We start from the raw sequence: 19127 nt of genomic DNA, 5'->3' as shown, positions 1-19127 counted from the left end.
GTTAAGCTCTAACGTTAAAGTAAACAAACATCATCAAATGAATGACATGCAAGGGAAAAAACAGCAGTATGCTTCAAAGTACCTGGCAGATTGTTAAACAGCATCCTCTCACACCTTTCCTCTTTCAGAATTTTGATGGGTTCCTTCCAACCATTTTTAAAACTATTGAAATGGCCAGATGTGTGCAGTTGTGAAGGTTTGCAGGGTTTTAAGCTTTTGTCTTCCTTCTTCACACGTCACTTGACTTCCCTCATTTTTTTGTCTGTGTAACCGACAAAGGCCTCTGCAGATTGCGCTCCGTTATCCCTGCATCAGGAAGAAGCCTTGGAGTGTGGAGGGTCAGAACAGGTGTAAACACTTTCACATCTGGTCATACAACATGGGTATATGAAATAGTTTGTTTCAAGCATAATGAACCCTTCATGTACTACTTATTTAGGGAATTACATTTATTCATTTAGCTGACGCTTTTATCCAAAGCGAATTACAATTGCTATACATGTCATGTGGAGCAACGAGGGGTTAAATGTCTTGCTCAGGGTCACAGCGAGAATCGAACCCAGGTCTCCTACACCAAAGGCAAGCATCTTATCTAAGCGCCATCACCACACCAATGATCATAGTTTGTCCTCTTTAATGCAACATGAGCCTGCAGATATTAGATGCCATTCAGAAAAAAATCTGCAAACTGGAACATATGATTCAGAAAGTAAAATTACTCGTGTACATAGATGTTTTTCTCACTTACAGTAACAACTGCAAACATTGCTTCTACCCTTGGGTGCAAATGTTTGTGGCGTGTTGAACCGTTAGGATGTAGACTGGGAGGAGGGCTCCATTTGTGCTTCTGGTTCCTATAGTTGGACTGGCCAGCTCTGGTTGCCTGGGTTACTGTATCCCTTGCGGATGGTCAGCTCGCTGTTGCTATGCTAATGAGAGTATATCAAAGCCACAAGCATCAGCAGCTGCCAAGTATGTGTGTGTTTTATTTACAGTGTGACACCACAGGGTCACAGAGAGGCCAGGGCTTTTAACTTGGAATGTCATGCCAATTAAGAATTTGTCAAATTAAATTTAAATTGGCATGGAGCTGCTCCAAATGGGATTTCTCTGCTTTCCCCACCTCCTCTCACCTCCTCGACTGACTCCTTTTCTCGCTGCTATTTTATTATTTACATCCCCTTCTCTCCCTCTTTTTGCTGCAGTTTATCAGTTTAATCATCTTGTGTGAGGAGAAGAGGAGGAGGGGGTTGGGGGGCTTGCGATCCGCATCATTCTCACATCCTTGTAGTAATGCATCTTTATTAGGCTCCCAACAGCAGCCCAGGAGACAAGACTCTGCTATCACTGTCAATTAGCAGGGGAGGCGCTCGGGGAAGCAGCTTGCTTCTCTTTATTAATAACTCCGAACAACCACACAGCACTCAGATGTATAGAAATAGGCTTTCTCTTTATTAAAACACACTCAGAGCAGCAGGGCCAACCGTACGGGGGAATGACATCAGGCAGTGTAAGGTGCAGTTGCAGAGCTTTAGCATTTACTGAGAGAATTTAAAAAAAGGGAAAGGATGAAGGGTGCTTTGCTTTATTCAACACAGGAACACATATTACATTATCATTTCATCATGGCTTTCTGGCAATATGGCTTTTTCAATCAGCAGATACAGACATTATTTATTCATAGATGCATTTTTAAAAGGCACACAAGATACAGCAACTCCACAGAGTTGACACAATCAAATATACATGAATATAATATTAGTGTGAGATGGTGGGAGGCACTGCCAGTGGACAAATGACTTTATTCATATGGAGGGCAAATGGAAAAAAGGATTGGAGCTGAGGACATTAACAACACCGCATTTATTCCTCCATTTGCTCCTGTTATTTCTTCACACAGATTTTTATTTAATTTGTCCGAAGCCGCTTCTGTGTGCGCGTCACTCTCTTAGCCTGAGTGAATCTCTAGTGTTGTGTTGAGTGTGTGTGTGTGTGTGTGTGTGGTCTGGCAGTATATCCTTGCTTTAAGGCAAGTGTCTCTTTAATGAGGCTTTGCTGCAAAAGAAGCTCCCTAGGACTCTTGACGTGCTCTGCATTTCAAACATAGACTCTCCTGCAGCACGCAGACCACTAGCACATCCTCTCCCCCATCACACACACAAACACACACACTACCTCACAGGTTGATGTGTGTGTGCATTGATTGGTGGGTTTCCTGAACAGAGTGAGAGCTTGTCAGTGGGAGACAACCTTTCTAATGCTGTATATCTGTCTTTCCCCTGCTCATACACTTTCTCTTGCTCTTCCTCCTTCTTCCTTCTCCGTCTCCCACTGCGGCTCTCTGACCTCATGTTTATGTATTGCACTGTCGAGCTGTCCGTCAGTGCTACTCTGTCAAAGGTCCCTCCTCCTTTTTTCTGTCTCCAGCTCTGCTTCGCTTGTTCCCCGTTGCAAAGGCCCAGAGACATGAATAATATAAAAACTCCATAGAAAGAGGAGATGGCGTTACACACACTCAGGCGCACACAAACAGGCTGCTGTGTGTGTTGTCGGGTGGCAGCGAGCACAGAAGGCTACAAGGGGTGAAAGACTTTGCAAAATGCTACGAACAATCACAAATCCCGTCAAACAAACTCAAAGTCTGGACGCTCAGTGCAAAGCAGCATTAATGGACAGATTCTGGAAAGCACAGAGGGGTTTGCAATGTGCTCTACGGCTTTGGCCACATATTGGATCGCAATAACAGGCTTTTTGTTGGTTTAGACGATATCAGCAGCTTAGTAAATGTTATGAATAGGCTCACACAACCTGAGCAGAAAGGCTCCATCAGAGCTTCAGAAGAAAACTAGACTCAGCCAGCTAGTTTTCACTTTCTTGAAGCTCTGATGAACTATTGAGAATTGACTCAAGATGCAGTCGGGACTGTGTTGTCTTTCTGTGCGCGTGTTTGTTTTTCAAGGAGAATAAAGTGTTCAACAGCAGATCAGAGGGCTGATTCACAAAACCAAGATAGTGGATTAAGCCGGGCTTTTCCAGATATCCTGTCTGAATTAAGCCCTGACTCGGTTTCACGAAAGCAGTAGAATTTAAGTTACCATGGTGTTTTATTCTGTGCAGCTAGCCTGCTCCAGACCAGGCTAACAGCCAGGCTTAGTTAATCCTGGAGCCTTATCTGTTCAGTCAGCGGTCACGCCGATCAGAGACCAATGATTTTTTTTTCTGTTTTTCCATGTTCCCATGTATGTGCACATTTTTTATTAGCCTGCATTAAAATACCACAGGTAGTCTACATTTTGGCAATATGGTAGCACATACTTTGTGGTCATTAGGTTTCATAATTGGAGAAGATGCATGCACCGTACTTTACACACAGTGAGTGGTATAAAAGCACAAAACGTGTGTGGCAGACAATGTATGGCACACACACTAGGCCTATACATGTATGTATATATATATATATATATATATATATATATATATATATATTGTGTTACAGTCATGCTTACAGTGTGCATTGCAATGATCACTTCTCTTTCTAGTAAAGTCAATTTCTTCAGAATCTATTTTTATCTCCATATCTAGGTCCAAGTCCTGCTGGGGATTTGGTGATATTTTATTTTGTTAAATTTTTCAAGTGTGTGCAGTTCAGACATCTGACAGTTTGTAAACTCTTTCAATTAGCACAGCAGGAACTGTTCACCTGTGGATGTCCTTCAGGTAATACTTACTACATCGGCTGTCAGACTGTAGGACTACAGCCTCAGGGTCAAGTTACAAATATGCAGTACAATAGTACTGCACAGTACAGTACAATACAGTATTTTCTATGAGTATTTTCTATGAAACCTTTAAGAAAGGTTTATTTGCACAATAAGAAAACATGCAATGCAATGTGAACATAGAAGAAACAAATGTACATTGTCCAAAAAAGTAAGAAGCTGCTGAGTACTGCATTATATTTTTATATTTTGAATTGTCACCTGCCAGCTGAACGCACTTCATCAGTGAGCGTTTGGTGAAGTGGTCTCTGCGACTCAACACCCACCATGGTTACTGGACTAACGCCCCCCAAGAAATCAAACTCTCATTTAGACCACAGCCACTGCTCAATACCCGCTCCGGTATCGACCAGTGGAAGTGGAAGTATGTGTGGATGAGAGAGTGTGAGAGAGAACAGAAGGCTGGGTGGGATAAAGAGAAAGGGCTAAGGAAAAAAGTGGAGAGAAATTGATTTATCTCCCATTGATGGTCAATTGGCTTCAGATATCTGGGACACCTGACTTGTTCACAGCCCCCGACCAATTAGAAAAGTTTTTCTCTGTCCAGCTCAATATACATTTCTTTCCATTTTGAGAAGTACACTCTGGAAGTGGTGTATGAGCTGAGATACACAAGTTACACAAGTTGTTATGGAGGATTCTGTGTGCATCTCCTTTAACCTTCAGCCCACTGAAACGGAAGACTCCAGGTTTTCAGCACTGGAACTGGACATAAATTGGGTATTTTGCTGGCAGAGTTGCTATTGACTCTGCTGCTGGTTTAAATTCTGACACTCAAGACTGGTGAATATTTAGTGCTCTAATATGTTAAATAAAACTTGTAGATCCTAATTGTTAATAGCAAATGTTCCACAAAATCAAGCCTACTGTTACCCGAGGCAGCTGAGCAGGTAGAATACCTTGTGTTTTAAGATCTTTTTCATTTTCCAGCCAGTGGTAGAGACCAGGGAGAGACATAAGGGATTTCACTCACTAGAGTTCATTCTTTGTGCTTTGTATCAAATTTCTATTTGTACTTACAAAATATATTCATTAGACCGTCAGGATGTTACAAGCTCTTCCTCACCAAACTGACAACCAACTACTAGACATTGGTTTCGGGTTTGTATTTATTGGTTTATCACACGGCACAAAATCATGGTGTTTTAGCAGTGGAGGTTCAGCATTTTAGAAATATCGAGGTCACGAGTCTAATTTTATTTAGAATGCTTGAACGGTACTTGAGATTAAATCTTTAATTTCCCAACTTTATGGAGGTGGCCCTTTAACATATAATTTCTTTAGTTAACCATTCAGCAATAAATAAATTGTATTTCCCACCATGAAGGTCTCTGATCTGTGAAAAACTTGCATCTCCAAAATGTCTAATGAGTTAAGAAAAACAGGGCAGTTTTCAAATCCAATGGGATTTAAATGGCTTATTTAGCTCAAGACGTAGGACAACATCCTAAACCCATAAAGGAACACTTAATTGTTAAGTAATTCTGAAAAATAATAATTGATTCCATTGGTTTTGGTACATTGCCGGGAATAATAATTTAAAATTGAATATATTGATACAGCCTATAAAATATCCACTGAAGAATGATGGCTGAAGCTCTTCTTCACCTCCACCCTCTCCAGACCGAGAGCGGGACATTTACGGACACCGCCTTAACAGAATTTCTATTTCAATCAGTTCCGTCTGGATGCCATTTGGGGCTGTCAAAACTTTAAATTGCCAGGTGCAGCTTGTGATTTATAAATACATTTTACTCGACTTAATTTCATCACTCCTCAGGCATCAACCTCAACTCTCGAGGCTGTCACAATTGCTTTTCCATCACAAATAGAGTATTTGGGGGTTTTGCAGGAGAACACAAATCGAGATAGGATTGGTTGGGTTGGGGAGTGTGGGCTGGTAATGAACATGGCGCAGACCCGAGGTTGGCACAGCAGGCAGCAATCTAATCAGCGCTGCACCTTATTTTCATCAGACATGGGGGAGAATTACATATTTAACGGCGGCAGTTTTATCTTCCAATCACATGGCTTAGGTCTGCACCGTGAACACCTTGTTAAGGGGCTTGATGTGTCCAATCAGCCAGCGTAGGTGGGTTGTCAGCATGAGTTCATGCTTGTGTGTGTGTGTATTGAATGCGTATGGCCGTCTCCAGTTGTGGCGTTGGTGTGTTTGCGTGAGGCTTGTATTAGTGTTTGATGTCTGCAGACTGGCACAAATTGGCAATCAGGTGAGGCTGGCATGGATGAGGGCCTCTCCTCACCGGGATCCTGACTCCAACTCTCCCATCATCTCATCCCTCTTGTCCTCTCTCACTGAAGACATTTTAACTTGACCCTGACAGGTGCTCCTGACAAAACCCATTACAGTCTCGACTGCGCTATATACACCTTCCCTCTGTTTTTATCTCCTCTCTCTGCATCCCATTTCCCCGTTCCTTCCTCTGATGCTGGTGGGAACGCTAAGCGGCCAGTGTTGGCTCTCCCCTCCTGACCGTATCACTGGTCTACCAGTGCATCCCAGTCCTCCTAATTAGCCATGGTGGGACCATCACTTTCCTTGTAAGAAAAACAGAACAGATGTGGGAGAGAAAGTAATGGAGGAACAACAGGCTGATGCACAGGAGCACACGCTGGAGGGAAAGAGCTGTATCGTACCGCAGTAACACACCCAGAGCTGAGGCTTGAGGGTTCCATTCCCCGGAGAAAGGTAACTGCTTGTGGGAGCTGTCAGATGGTGAGTGTTACCTCCACTGATAAGCAGGGCCAGGGTAGGTGGCACTGCTGCCTGAGTTGATGATAACTTAAAATTATCCTTTATTTGCCTTTATTTGAATATATGAATGTGACACTTGTGCAAAAGAGAGGGGTGATGTCATGCAAGGTTGATTGCTGGCCAGTATCAAAGTGGGGATGTTGCAGCTACAGAACCCACATGTGACTGAACATGTTTTTTCTACCGTACCTTTAGGTTTGATTATCCAGTTTGAACCAATTAACAATGCTTATGATTTTTACAAAATATGAAATATTTTAAAAAGTTGCAATTTCTAACTCAAGGTCCACATACTAGTATCTCATTGTCTTCATCAACAGAATTTCTTCAGTTGTTGTGAAGGCCAACTTTGATTCATGCAGCACCCGAGAGTGATCCATGATGAAAACTGAGCGAACTCCATCTGCTGATGAAAACCATGAGTTGTCTTCATCAGATTGAGTAAGTGTACCTAGAGTCAAACTGGTATTTTCATGATGAAGAATGAACTACAGCCTACTCTACTAAGTTGTGATGAGATGACAGTAGGGGGATATCAGCAATCAAAAGCATATTCTCTAACTTTTACTTACTTTGATTTTTTTAATCTCCTTTTGTATTCATATTGTTCATGTTCCTGTGTTTTTAACTAATCAAAATAAACAGCGATTTGCATTTAAGCAACACTCACAAATGACTTTTGTGAAATGGGCTCCAGATCGTTGGAAGGGTGACGTGTAGCTGGTTGCTGTGGCATGTCACTGGTGGCTAACATTTGGTGTCTGAAAGTAGCTCCTTCTGCATGAGTTGAGCATTAGATGTTAAACTCCTCGGTGGGACTTAAAGGTTCAGTGTGCAATATTTCTAAAGATCTAGTGACAGAAATACAATATAAGATCCATAACTATGTTTTCAGTGGTGTACACCGTACATTATGAACCGTTATGTTTTATTTACCTTAGAATGAGCCATTTCTGTCTACATAATCCCCCTCACTTGGAGGTTGCCATGTTGCGTCACCATGTACAGTAGGTGACAGGTAATTAAGTTAGTGCAACTAGCGATGCAAATGAAAACTGTTTTTTGATAGCTTTAGCTAGAAGCTGGCCATAAGCACTGAGAGAAATAATGTGTTTTGCTTGTCAGTGGTGTGGAATATACAGTTGAATATCCAGCGCTATGTTTCGGCTTTGGTAGCTGGACAGAAAAAAGTGCCGCTTACGTTCATTGGAATGGCTGATCATATTATTGGCAATAAAACTGTAGCCTACAGCATGAAAGCTCAGATAAGTCAGCTAAACTTTTACTGCCCTGCTAGAAAAAATATTTAGTTGGATTGTAATTTCATTTAGTTATTCTCCAGCACTGTGTGTTGGCTTTGCCACGTGGACAAAATGTATCGGTTATGTTCACGAGACAAACAGCTGATGACTATTATTGGCAATAAAACTGTACAGCGTGGAAGCTCAGATAGCCACCTAGACTTCACATATTACTGCCCTGGTGGAAAACTTATTTATTTTTTCTGCTAATGGCCTTATGATAACAAGACCGTGTGCCTATCAAGTGACCAATAATGCTTATACTTTCAGAATTTGCATGAAAATTAAAACATATTTGTTTGTAGGCTATTGCTTTGCTACTGTGCACACAAATCCATCCATCCATCTGTCAACCGCTTATCCTGCGTACAGGGTCGTGGGGCTGTGCACACAAATGTGTAATTTAATAATTAACAGGGTAAATTAAAAATGATGCACCAGTTTACCACAAGCTGAAATTATGGTTAATAGTACTACTTTGTGATTCAATTGTATAGAACCATTTGTAAGACATCTTGGTGTACGACTTACAGATTACTTATCTAATTAAACAAAGTGTAGAGGAGCCTTGGTCCTCATGTGACTATGCGTTTGTAAACTTCATGTATTATGTGGTGGACTGTGGTAAAGAAACATTGAGGCTTACATTTTCCATGTCAGTGGTCATACTTGCACTAGATGTGATAGTTTTTGAGATGTTTTTCATTTACTTTGGTATGTTAGCTGCAGCTGATTACACCCATGGAACCCTCATTTCAAGTTGAAAAACTGTTTCTCCATCAATTCTATTTGTGGGCAGAGTTTTGTGCGATAAATAAGTTTATCAAATTTCTGGGTGGGTGAAATAGCGTGAAGCGTGTGCATTTATGCACAAGCCACCGCAGTATAACTTCATATTTAAATCTCCCGACAGGATCATCAGGATCTACTGTTAAATAATATGCTGTGTTTTTCTACACATCCAAAAGGTCTCACACACAGTCCAGGTTTATACAGTGAAACTGTTTGGAGTAAAGCAGCCGTCCTCCTGATCAATTCTGAGCTCCATCAGAGCATCTAAACATTTCACAGGCTAAAAGTTGAATTCTGTTTCCTTGGCAGAGTTTCCTCTGTCTGTCCTGTCAAATATTAACTACATTGTTTTTGTTTTGCTGCATAAATGTCGAATTAGCTGTGACTTTATTGCGTGCATGGAAACCTTTAAATGATTGACAACAGCCTCTTAATCATTAAAGTAAATCGTTGAAGAAAACACTCATCATTAAAGAAAACATTCATCAATACAACATATAATGTATTGGGTCCTGTGATGACAGTTGTAGGCTACATTTAAGATACATTTAGCCCTAATACATGTTGTGAAGATTAATTTTACCAAGATTTCCCGGTTTGTACTTTTTGATCATAGCTTGTGTGTATCTTCAACCAAACAGTGCTTTGCCCACAAGATTTAATAATTTTGGCCAACAGTTCTCTTAGTATGTATTTCATTATAGACCATTAGTTTTTGTGACTTAAGTGTATAACTTTCATTGTGTTTACCTGTAATTTTGGTATGAATTACCGTAAACAGGCTCTATTTTTAAATAGAATATAAAAATTTTTAAATCTGGACCTCACTAATTTCTAAACCCTGGTTATGGCCCTGTGAACAAGTAACAATAATATTTGCAATAACATATAGTTTTACTATATAATTATATTTAAAGTAAACATAAGTTCTTAATATATCTGTTTAAAGAGACCTCATTTCTTGACTGACTACTCTCAGCTATCTCAGAAGACAACACGGTTTGTCCTGTGTCAGCCACCGTTGCTATCCTACTCACTTGAAAAGAGGGGGGTAGACTGGTGAGTGAGCAATCGGTTGCAATTCACAATCTTTACCACTAGATGTCACTAAAACTTACACACCTTTAAGTGGTTAGGGGCCTATTTCCTTGACAAGGAACCCTATCATTGACACAGTAATGGGGTTCAATTCCTTATGTGATACAGAGGGTAAACCAATACACCATATATATGCTTATTCGACCAGAGTAAAGTCTGCTTCCAATCTTTATGCTAAGCTAATCAATTCCCACTTCCCTGCAGACATGAGAGTGGTCTGGTTCATCATCGTTCCGTGCTTTACACTTGGAACAGACCCTCTGAGTAAGAGTAAGGCTCTTCTATTACAGTTTGTTCTCTCCTGGGATCTTTTAATAGAATGATAGTATGAATTTAAGTATGCACTCATTATAGGAAGACATATATTAATCTTAGAATATTATCTAACTAGCTGTGGTTCAGTCTCTCACATTAAACATACGCTCTTCCCTCTCTTCTATGCCCTGCCACTTCTCCCTTGTATTTCCAGCAGTTCACCATCTTTTCCGAAGAGAAGGGGGAGGGCGGCGCGATGCTGAAGGAGATGGACAAGAGGTACAGGGAGCAGAGAGTAATGAATCTCCCCGCTGTCTGTAACACTCTTCCGCTTCCTTGGCCTTTCCCTCGTTTCTGACCCAAATCTAATGCGACAGGACTCGTTTTCACTAACTCCACCCACACACACACAAACACACACAGACACCTCCTCCCCTCCCCGCTATCGCAGGAGTCGTGCACCACCCTGCTATTTTTAGCTGGATGTCCTTGAGTTACAATCCATGAAAATTGCCATGATCCATAAAGGACTGGGTTGTGGCGCTTGAGGGAAAACACACACCTACCTCCGCCAACACCAACCTCCCCCAATACCACCTCCGAGTGTGTGTGTGTGTGTGTGTGTGTGTGTGTGTGTGTGAAAAAAAATGGTTACCAATTTCAAGTCTTTCACCATTACTGGAGCGAATATTCCTCTCATTAAAGAGGTGAAATGGAGGGAGCATTAAACGAGTGTAATGCCGACAGATCAGGCTGTTCTTTTCTCTTCCCCCCACCCACCACACAAATACTCATCCCTGCTTCAGAAAGTTATCCACTGTAGCCAATTAGCATGACTGCTCTGTCTAGCATTCGCCCCCCTCTTCTGTTTCAAACTCTCGCTCTCATTACCGTCTTTTTCTCTCTTCCTCTCCTATCCTCCAACCCCTCTTCTCATTCCCTCTCTTTCTCATTAGGGCTGCGTCGTAACACAGTGAATCATAATAGGTGCTCTACACTGTGAAATGGCTTTAGCTTTGTCTCATTTCACCGCTTGTAGCAGGAGAATGACTAAACAGACAATCTATTCCACCCAGGCACAGACACACACCAACAGACACAATCAGGGCCGTCCATTAATCTGACATAAAGCAGCTTTTTGCCCGCCTGAAGAAATCCCTGATATTCAGAGTCAGAGACAGAGAGGGTGTGGGCTAATCTATGGGAGCCACCATGCAAGGCCATGTACTATCCACTAAGAAATAAACACATGAACCCGAGTTTTGGGAAAGGAAGAGATAGCAGAAGGAAAAGGGTAAATCAGGTGAAAGACCGAAAGGTAAATGTAGAGGAGAGAGAGGATGGATGGGTGGAGGAGGGGCGTGGGAGCAGAGAGCGGCGGTGGGTGGAGATGGCGGCACCGAGGCGTATTCTAAGCCCTGAATGTAAATATGCGTTAGGGGATTATCACAGCGTGCCAGGCAGCACTTTTGGGGCTTTGTTTCCGTGACACCGTGACGTTGGCTTTGTTTCCCTGACAGCAGACTTGTGTGTGTGTGTGTGTGTGTGTGTGTGTGTGTTTGTGTGTGACATCCAGGCATCTGTTTCCTGCTGAAAAAGGTTAATTACATCTCCACTGCCTGACTGGACGTGCCATGCATAATCACACACGTTAATGAGACCTGTGTGTGTATGTGATGGTGTGTCTTTGTCTTTCTGTCTCCATGTGCATAGTGAAGGCAGTTATGTTGCTGGAGAAGAGATATCTTAACCACTTGTTTCAGGTTTGAAAGTCTATTGTTGTAGCCAAGAAGTAACACAAGCACGCAGACACATGCTTTCAGAGTCATAAACTCAGGCAGGGACAGCTGGAAGCGCACCTCGGTGGCATTTACAGACAGACACCCCGCTCCCAGCGGGGGACATCAATAGGTGAGTCTGCATCAGTGTGTGCGTGTGTTTGTAATTACTTGTCTGCCTATTAATGAGACACATACTAGGCATCAGAGGAGGGACATTTCACAAATCCTGTTGCTCATTCTGACCCTTGACTCCTATCTTCACACTCCAGCTAAGCTGCTGATTGGACAGCTGCTCAGCTTTAGATTGGGCCCAGCTCAGCGTGAAAACCGAGATGGGCTCTGGCCCTCCATGGGTGACTTTGGAAATTACTGCACTCTTTCTCCCTTGGCTGAAGTTTTCACTAAGTTGATCTGACATAAGCAGGTAGGTGAAGAGGTGCAGCGCTCCACCGAGCTTTGGTTCCAATTCAGCCTCAGTGGAGCTGCGATTAAGAAGGAGAAGGGAGAGATGGGGCGTCGCTGAGAGGTGTGACTGAGAGAAATAATGGATTTCTAGGGCTCATCATCACTTCGCACCTCATACAGTACATCAGCTATGGAAAGACATGAATCAAACAGATAAGAAATGTTTTTTTGGAATCACATCAGCAGAAGCAAAGTTCTCAGTCAGCTGCCAAGGGGAAATTAGAGTGCTGCAGGGATGGCTAATGGGGATCAGCTAAGGCTTACAGTACACAGGCTTTTATTTTCATCAATCTGATTCATCTTGAGGAATATGGCTCCACACAGCATGTTGAGATAAAGGAGTTTAAAAAGTAGAAAATGCCTTAGTCGCAGATTCAGTATGTGGTTCAAAAATGCCTGATTAATTCAGATTTTCAGCAAAAAGTCTGTGCATGCTGAAGCCCCTTCCCATCCCTGTTTGCTTCCCCAAACAGTCTGTACTGAGCAGCAGTGACCTGGGTCGTACATCCCGGTCTTTTAAAAGATAAAACCCTGGTGAAGGTGAGGAGAGAGCAGCTGACAGCGCTGCTGTCACACCTCCGTCTCCTGATCCTTCCATCGTTCTACCTCCTCACCCTTCTCTTCCTCCACTTGCTCCTTTTTCTTCTTCTTCCTTCTGTTGCAGAAGCCGTTCAGGCCACAGAAGCAGGCACAGGTGAAGGGCATGGCCTATCTGTCGCAACACATCCACGTAAACCTGCAGAGGCAGACAGGGAGGAGAGGAGGGGGTTAAAACGTTTCACCTTCATCTGGCAATCTGCCGAGACATCACACTGCTCTGTGAAGTTCTCTCCCAACAAGTCTTTTGAGCACACGGATATCTGGGATCAAAGAAGAAATGGGTTTTCAGTCTTTGATGCATAAGGGAGTGCCATCTTTTTCTCAGCTTTTCTCTCAAAGAATAATACCTGTACTTATCAACTTAGTTTGGTGAGCTAGTTTTCTTGGTAACTACTGGTAACGAATCTGAACTGCTAGCAATAGCCAGATATTTAAAAATGTGAGCCACAGTGGTGTTTCTGTTCAGAGAGATACCTCTAGGATTTAAATGTAAATGTTGTGCATGTTTGCATATTTGATATAGCTATAGTTAGTAGTAGTATAGTAGTGAGACACTAGTTCTTATACTAAATATTTTCCCATGTAAATTACCATGTCAGAGGTTCTTTTATGTTCGTTAACAGAAACTAGGGATGGACTACGATGGTAGTAATGTGTCCTCCGATACAGATCAACACTGTTTCCACAGTGGGAGCAACCACTCAGTGTCTGTGCTATATGTTCGGGGTGGGCTATGTGGCAAATCAGGGCTGGATTCGTGATTTGGGCAGCAGGACTGCGCACCATGTTCTCACATGTCGGAAATGCACCCCTAAACAGGTTTGCATACTGCTGCAGAAGAAGACAAAAAATGAAAAATGGAGGAGGAGAATTAAACTGTAAGGGCTTGTGTCCACCAAAGAGTTTTTGCCAGCTGAAAACATCAGCTCCTCTTCTGAAAATACCTAGCTAGGAGCGCTAGGGTGCACTTCGGAGCCTCAGCGTTTTTTTCCGAGACGGTTTGGTTGCTATGATACATAGTATTCATCGAAGTGATGTGTTGCAAGTAGGCTACCTAATTTTAGTGGATGTAAAAAAGTTGACACAAAGTAGGGTACTTTGTACTTGGTCTGGCCCTTTCTCTGGATGGAGAGAAGGTTGCAGCAAGTACATGTGCAGTTCCTAGTTAAGGACTACTAGCCAATCAGAAGCAGAGAAGGTGCTTTCTATGGGAGATGGGAACTCCCTTTGGGGTGGACTTTGGGATTTTTCACTTTGCAAACCTGTTACATGCACAAAAAAGATATATATAAAGCCAAAAAGCATATTACCGCATATTTAACATGACTTTAACTTCTGTACTCTGGACTTTACTCTTTAACTTCCTCCCTAGATGGCTAAAGTAATCCTACCACTATGGAACTCTATAGGTGAGGTATGGATTTAATTCCCAGGTGTAGTTCTCCATCCAGATTGTGACAGAAATTCAAAGGAGCCACTATGGGAACATGGTCTTGAGGTGGCATAGGGAATCAAAGCTCCCTGATTAAGTGTCATGGTCAATCATTAATGGTTGGGAACACCACACCATCGTCACCACATGGCTGCAAATCTTAATCATCTGCGAATTACCATAATTTATATCAGCCACAGGCCTACAGCTGGAAGACTGTTCTGTCCAGCCGTCGATGATCCTCAAGGCAAAGTGTGTGTGTGTGTGTGTGTCTGTGTGTTAGTCTTTCACGTTTTTGCAGTGCCCTCAGCAAGAAACTCAGTGCAGAGAAAGTTACTAAGGTTCAGTCAATAGGTCAGCCAACACACTGTGCACACACTGCACTAAAGACTGGCACGGCGGTCTATAGAGCTCTGTCACTCAACAAGGAGAAAAACTCCTTTCAATAGCTTCTCACATTTTTCTTCACATCGAATCTACGCTTCATTGACTCTCTCTCTCCTTTTCTCTCTCTCTCTCTCTCTCTCTCTCTCCTGCTGATGTTTCTCCTCCCTCTCTCACACTCACACAGCTTAAGGCTTACTAAACTCCCAACGTTAACATTTTTCACTAGCATGCTAGCAGCCAGTCACTAACGAGCAGTGAGATTAGGAGATGCAAGGTGAAACTGAGAGCTTCATTAAATATCAGCCTGAGTCAGCAGCACCAGCAGGTCTGGCTGGGGAGTTTATACAGTGTATATGTGTGTGTGTGTGTGTGTGTGTGATGCCAGTGGGAGAGTGTGTGACAAAAACACAGGCACAGAACAAACATAAGTGTTGCATCAGAAATACTTTATTGATTCGGGGGGAAGAATAAAATATTTCTGATTCTGATTCATGTATGTATGTGTGTTTGTGTGTATGTGTGTTGCTACAGGGATTGATGCACACTTCCCGCCTGTCTCATATGGGGGCAATTAGCTGAGCTAGACCGGGCTGCCTGCAAGCAGAGACAAAACTGCCTCGGGCCAAGCAGCGTATACGTGTGTGTGTATGAGTGTACATATATGCTATTAAACCTCCTCATGCTCTTCTTTTATCCCTCCTCTGTCATTCCATATATCCATCTAATCCTCTTCTGCAGATCTCCCACTCTGTACCCAATGGCTTTAGACCCTATGTGACATGCCAGAGAAAATCACATAGGAATAGAAAGCCATAAAACACAGCAGTGAGCCAGTCACGCCGGTAGCAGGAGGAAACTTTTCTCTCCGCACAGTGATTCGTGTGTGTGTCCGTGAGTGTGTGTAGCTCTCTCACTTCATGCCTTTAACACCCTCAGCTTGTCAGACAGCTTACAAGGCCCTGCAGAGGATTTACAACAGTGCCGAGACACCTCTCTCCACTGTGTATCCTTCTTGTCTCCTGTGAATCCTCCAATCCCTCCCCTCCTGTCATTCGATCTCTCCCATTCTCACTGTTCTTCTTCTTCTTCTTCTTCTTTTCTTCTTCTTCTCCTCCTCCCCACTTGCTCGCTCCGTATCCCCAGCCAGGCTGCCAGCCATCAGGAGTCAGTGTCTTGTTTTGGTGGTGTGTAATTACTAGGGGTTCTTCCATAACTGAGCACAGAGATGAGACAGATGAAAACACAGCCTGCAGACCCTCTTAATAATTAACTGGCTAAAAATGGATGAGTCAGCGTTACCAGAGAGAGGGAGAGGGAGGCCAAGCAGCCCACGTGCATCCACAAATACACACAGAAATGAACAGCGACGAGTACAGCGTGGCTCTATGCGTAAACAAACGATGGTGGCATCCAAACAAAGGTCAGACCAATATTTTTTGTTTGTGATATTTGCCAATAAATTTAAATTATTCAAAATTTTTATTGAAGTATAACTTATTCTTATATTATTTCTTTCATGGCAGTGATCTCTACCACTCATTCTGCTTTATCAGGCAGGTTCAGGTAGGCAGATAGGTAACCAACCCGTTCTCACTCCCTGACTCATCACAAAATAAATGCATCAGTGCTCTCTGTTGACAAACTGTCTAAATGATACTCCCTGTCCGTCTGCAAGCTGCTGGTATGTATGACTGCGTGGACTGTACTAGGCATGGAGGATTTGGTTCAGTTTCAATCGAGTCAATTCAGTTGGGCTCTATTCCCTTTGTAGTTGAAATGGTGTTTCAGAGCTGTTACTGTTAAAGAACCCAGAATGGAGGGAATTCCCAGGGAACTGGAACACATAATAATGTATCATCCATCAAAACCCTAACGTCGGATCAGACTACACAATATCGTGTCTTTCTATATGGTCACTGAGTCATGTTAGGCAATAGAGTCACAGTCTTACTGTGATTAGGCTGGACAGGGAAGAAAACACCTTGAACCCTGACCATATTGGCTTGCCATCTTTCATGACTTCAGTGACGACCGATCGGTGCCAGGGGCTGACTTTATTGTTCCATCATTCCAATAACATCATTTTTTGTTTACAGTTTTTGTTCTGAGCTCCTATGGGTCAGTGTCACAGAACATGGAGTACAAGTTGAAGGCAAACACGTTTTTTTGTCTGGAAATCATGAAGTGTCCCAGATGCTGCATTGGTAGGCTTAAACGATGAAACACGATCAAGTTTCATGCCCAGTGCTCATTTTTGCTCCCGATGCCCCACATCTGTTGGGTTAGGCCATAATCAGGCTGATTCCATCATGACAAGATACACGTTTTGGAAAATGGTCTTTAGAAGTACATCACTTAATGATGGGAAATGCACCTATTAACTTTCTGGCAGAGAGTTAGATGATCGAACAAACAAAATATCACGTGATGATTAGAGAGTCGTGGACATGCTGGCAGAAATGTTTTAACCTGGTTTCCATCTTTGTGCTAATCTAAGCAACCTGGCTGCTGACTGAAGCTTTTTCTGTACAGATGTAAGATTGATTTTGTTCTTTTCATCGAACTATTCCTTTAAGATCAAAGGCAAAAACACACGCATATGCACACCTGTAAGGCTCCTAATAACCAAACACACATGCACAATATCTGTACATTGAGCTACTTTGCAGTTTGGAGGGGAATCCCTGCTGCTCCAGCAACAAGCATAGAAATGTGAAATTCAGAGGGCTGGAAAGACATGCAGAGATAAGAAGAATGGGGAGATAAAGAAGCAGGTTTGAGATTAAAGCAAGAGGAGCGCTCAGAGAGAGTTTGAAGCAGGTAGGATTAATGTCAAAGTCATCCATTCTTGTTTTAGTTTTTTTCAACCCGCTCTGTTTCCTCACATGTGATTGTATATGTTGGTGCGTGTATTTGTCCGTCTATGTAAGCTGATTTGTGTCTTATCGAGATCCTCTGCAGAAACAGACAATGTGGTCTATTTGTTATCTTCTTGTTTGGACAACGAGATAAGGCGATCAGTGTTTGTGTGAGTGTGCGAAAATGTATGAGCATGCACGTATGTGTGTAATCAAACCTACGTGTGTGTGTGTAGGGGGGGTTGTGAGTGTGTGTGCATAGAGCAATAGATAAGCTGAGTGTTGTACCTTTGAGTCTGAGTGACAGAATCCCAATGCTGATCCGAGTGGTCAACTGCCCAGAGACGTTCCACAGAAAGCTTATTATACCTTTATCCATTATTTATACACACACACACACACAAACACACACACACACACTCTCAGCAGACACTGTATGTGAGTGAGATTCATGCTGACATGTGCCTGACTTCTTCTCATTGGAATATAAGTAGCCACTGAGAGCCTCCCGTCCCCAACATTTTCCCAAGTTTCAACTGGCAGTGGCCTATATTATATATATCTCTCTCTCTCTCTCTCTCTCTCTCTCTCTTTTTCTCTCTATCTATATATATATATATAGATGCTGAATATTTACAGCATATATAGAATATATTATATTAATATGTGCAGTTTCTTCGACTTGAACTAACAGAAGCAGAAATAAAAATGAAGAACTTGCCTGCAGATTTCATTTTACTTACATCTTGTATTGGTTGTATTAGGAGTAATCTTGTCGAGTTCGCTTCACTCTGTGGTCCATTTCCCTTCCTTTCATCTGATCAGGTCACATAGATGTCCTTTTTTTCTGGCTTTAAGCCCCAGTTCCACTCTTTCTTTACCATCACGTGGATCTTAAAACTAGTGTGTGTCCTGGATTCCTGCTCTTGTTTCTGGTACCTGTACAAAGCTTTTACCTGTATGAGCTGCATTCTTGTCTTCCCCCATTCTACCCACCGCCCCCACCTCTCCTCGCTCTTTTTCCTCTCCTTCTCACTGTTCCTCGCTCCCTTGTCCAACACAAAATGCCCTCTGTCCTGCTCTCAGGTAAAAACTCCCACCCACCGACCCCCCAGCTGAGATAACCGAGAGGGCTGAAAAAACAGAAAAACGGTTTCTGTTGTTCCAACACAAAGACGCCAGAAGAGGTTGGGATGAAGAGGGAGGGAAATATGAAGACATGTATAGAAAGAGAGAGAAAGGAGGAGAGGAGCAAAGAGGAGAAAGTTGGGTAAAAACTGATAAGGTGGTAAAAAAGGTAAATCAGGAACTGTGGACAGAGATTGAATGACATCCATCCTGTCAGGCTTAGCTATTTGAATAGAGTGTGTGTTCAGGTATACTATGGTGTGTTGGAGTATCAGTGTATCCTCATGGCTAACTGTCTCCCAGTCCCAGTGAACAAAGAGCCTATTGACTCAGTAACACACTGAAGCTTTCTCTCTTCTCCACAGGCCAGTGCTTTGTGCACAAACACACACACACACACACACACACACACACACACACACACACACACACGCTACCACTCCACCTGCGCCTCAGTATATATCTTTCCAGGATG

The 19127-nt window shown here is 42.6% G+C and overlaps 1 long non-coding RNA gene across 1 annotated transcript; it reads right to left on the bottom strand.

Annotated features, from left to right (window-relative positions):
- Nucleotides 1–1569: 1569 nt before the first annotated feature.
- Nucleotides 1570–18500, bottom strand: LOC119886867. Its single transcript, XR_005441562.1, has 2 exons — nt 18268–18500; nt 1570–12983 (listed from the first exon to the last, which is right to left on the bottom strand). It is a non-coding gene; the product is annotated as an uncharacterized LOC119886867 (long non-coding RNA).
- Nucleotides 18501–19127: the final 627 nt, after the last annotated feature.

This window comes from Micropterus salmoides, unplaced genomic scaffold, assembly GCF_014851395.1.
Source record: "Micropterus salmoides isolate LMB-PRFRI ecotype aquatic unplaced genomic scaffold, ASM1485139v1 Ms_hic_scaffold_4, whole genome shotgun sequence".
Lineage (NCBI taxonomy): Eukaryota > Metazoa > Chordata > Actinopteri > Centrarchiformes > Centrarchidae > Micropterus > Micropterus salmoides.
This window is presented reverse-complemented; position numbering and strand designations above follow the sequence as displayed.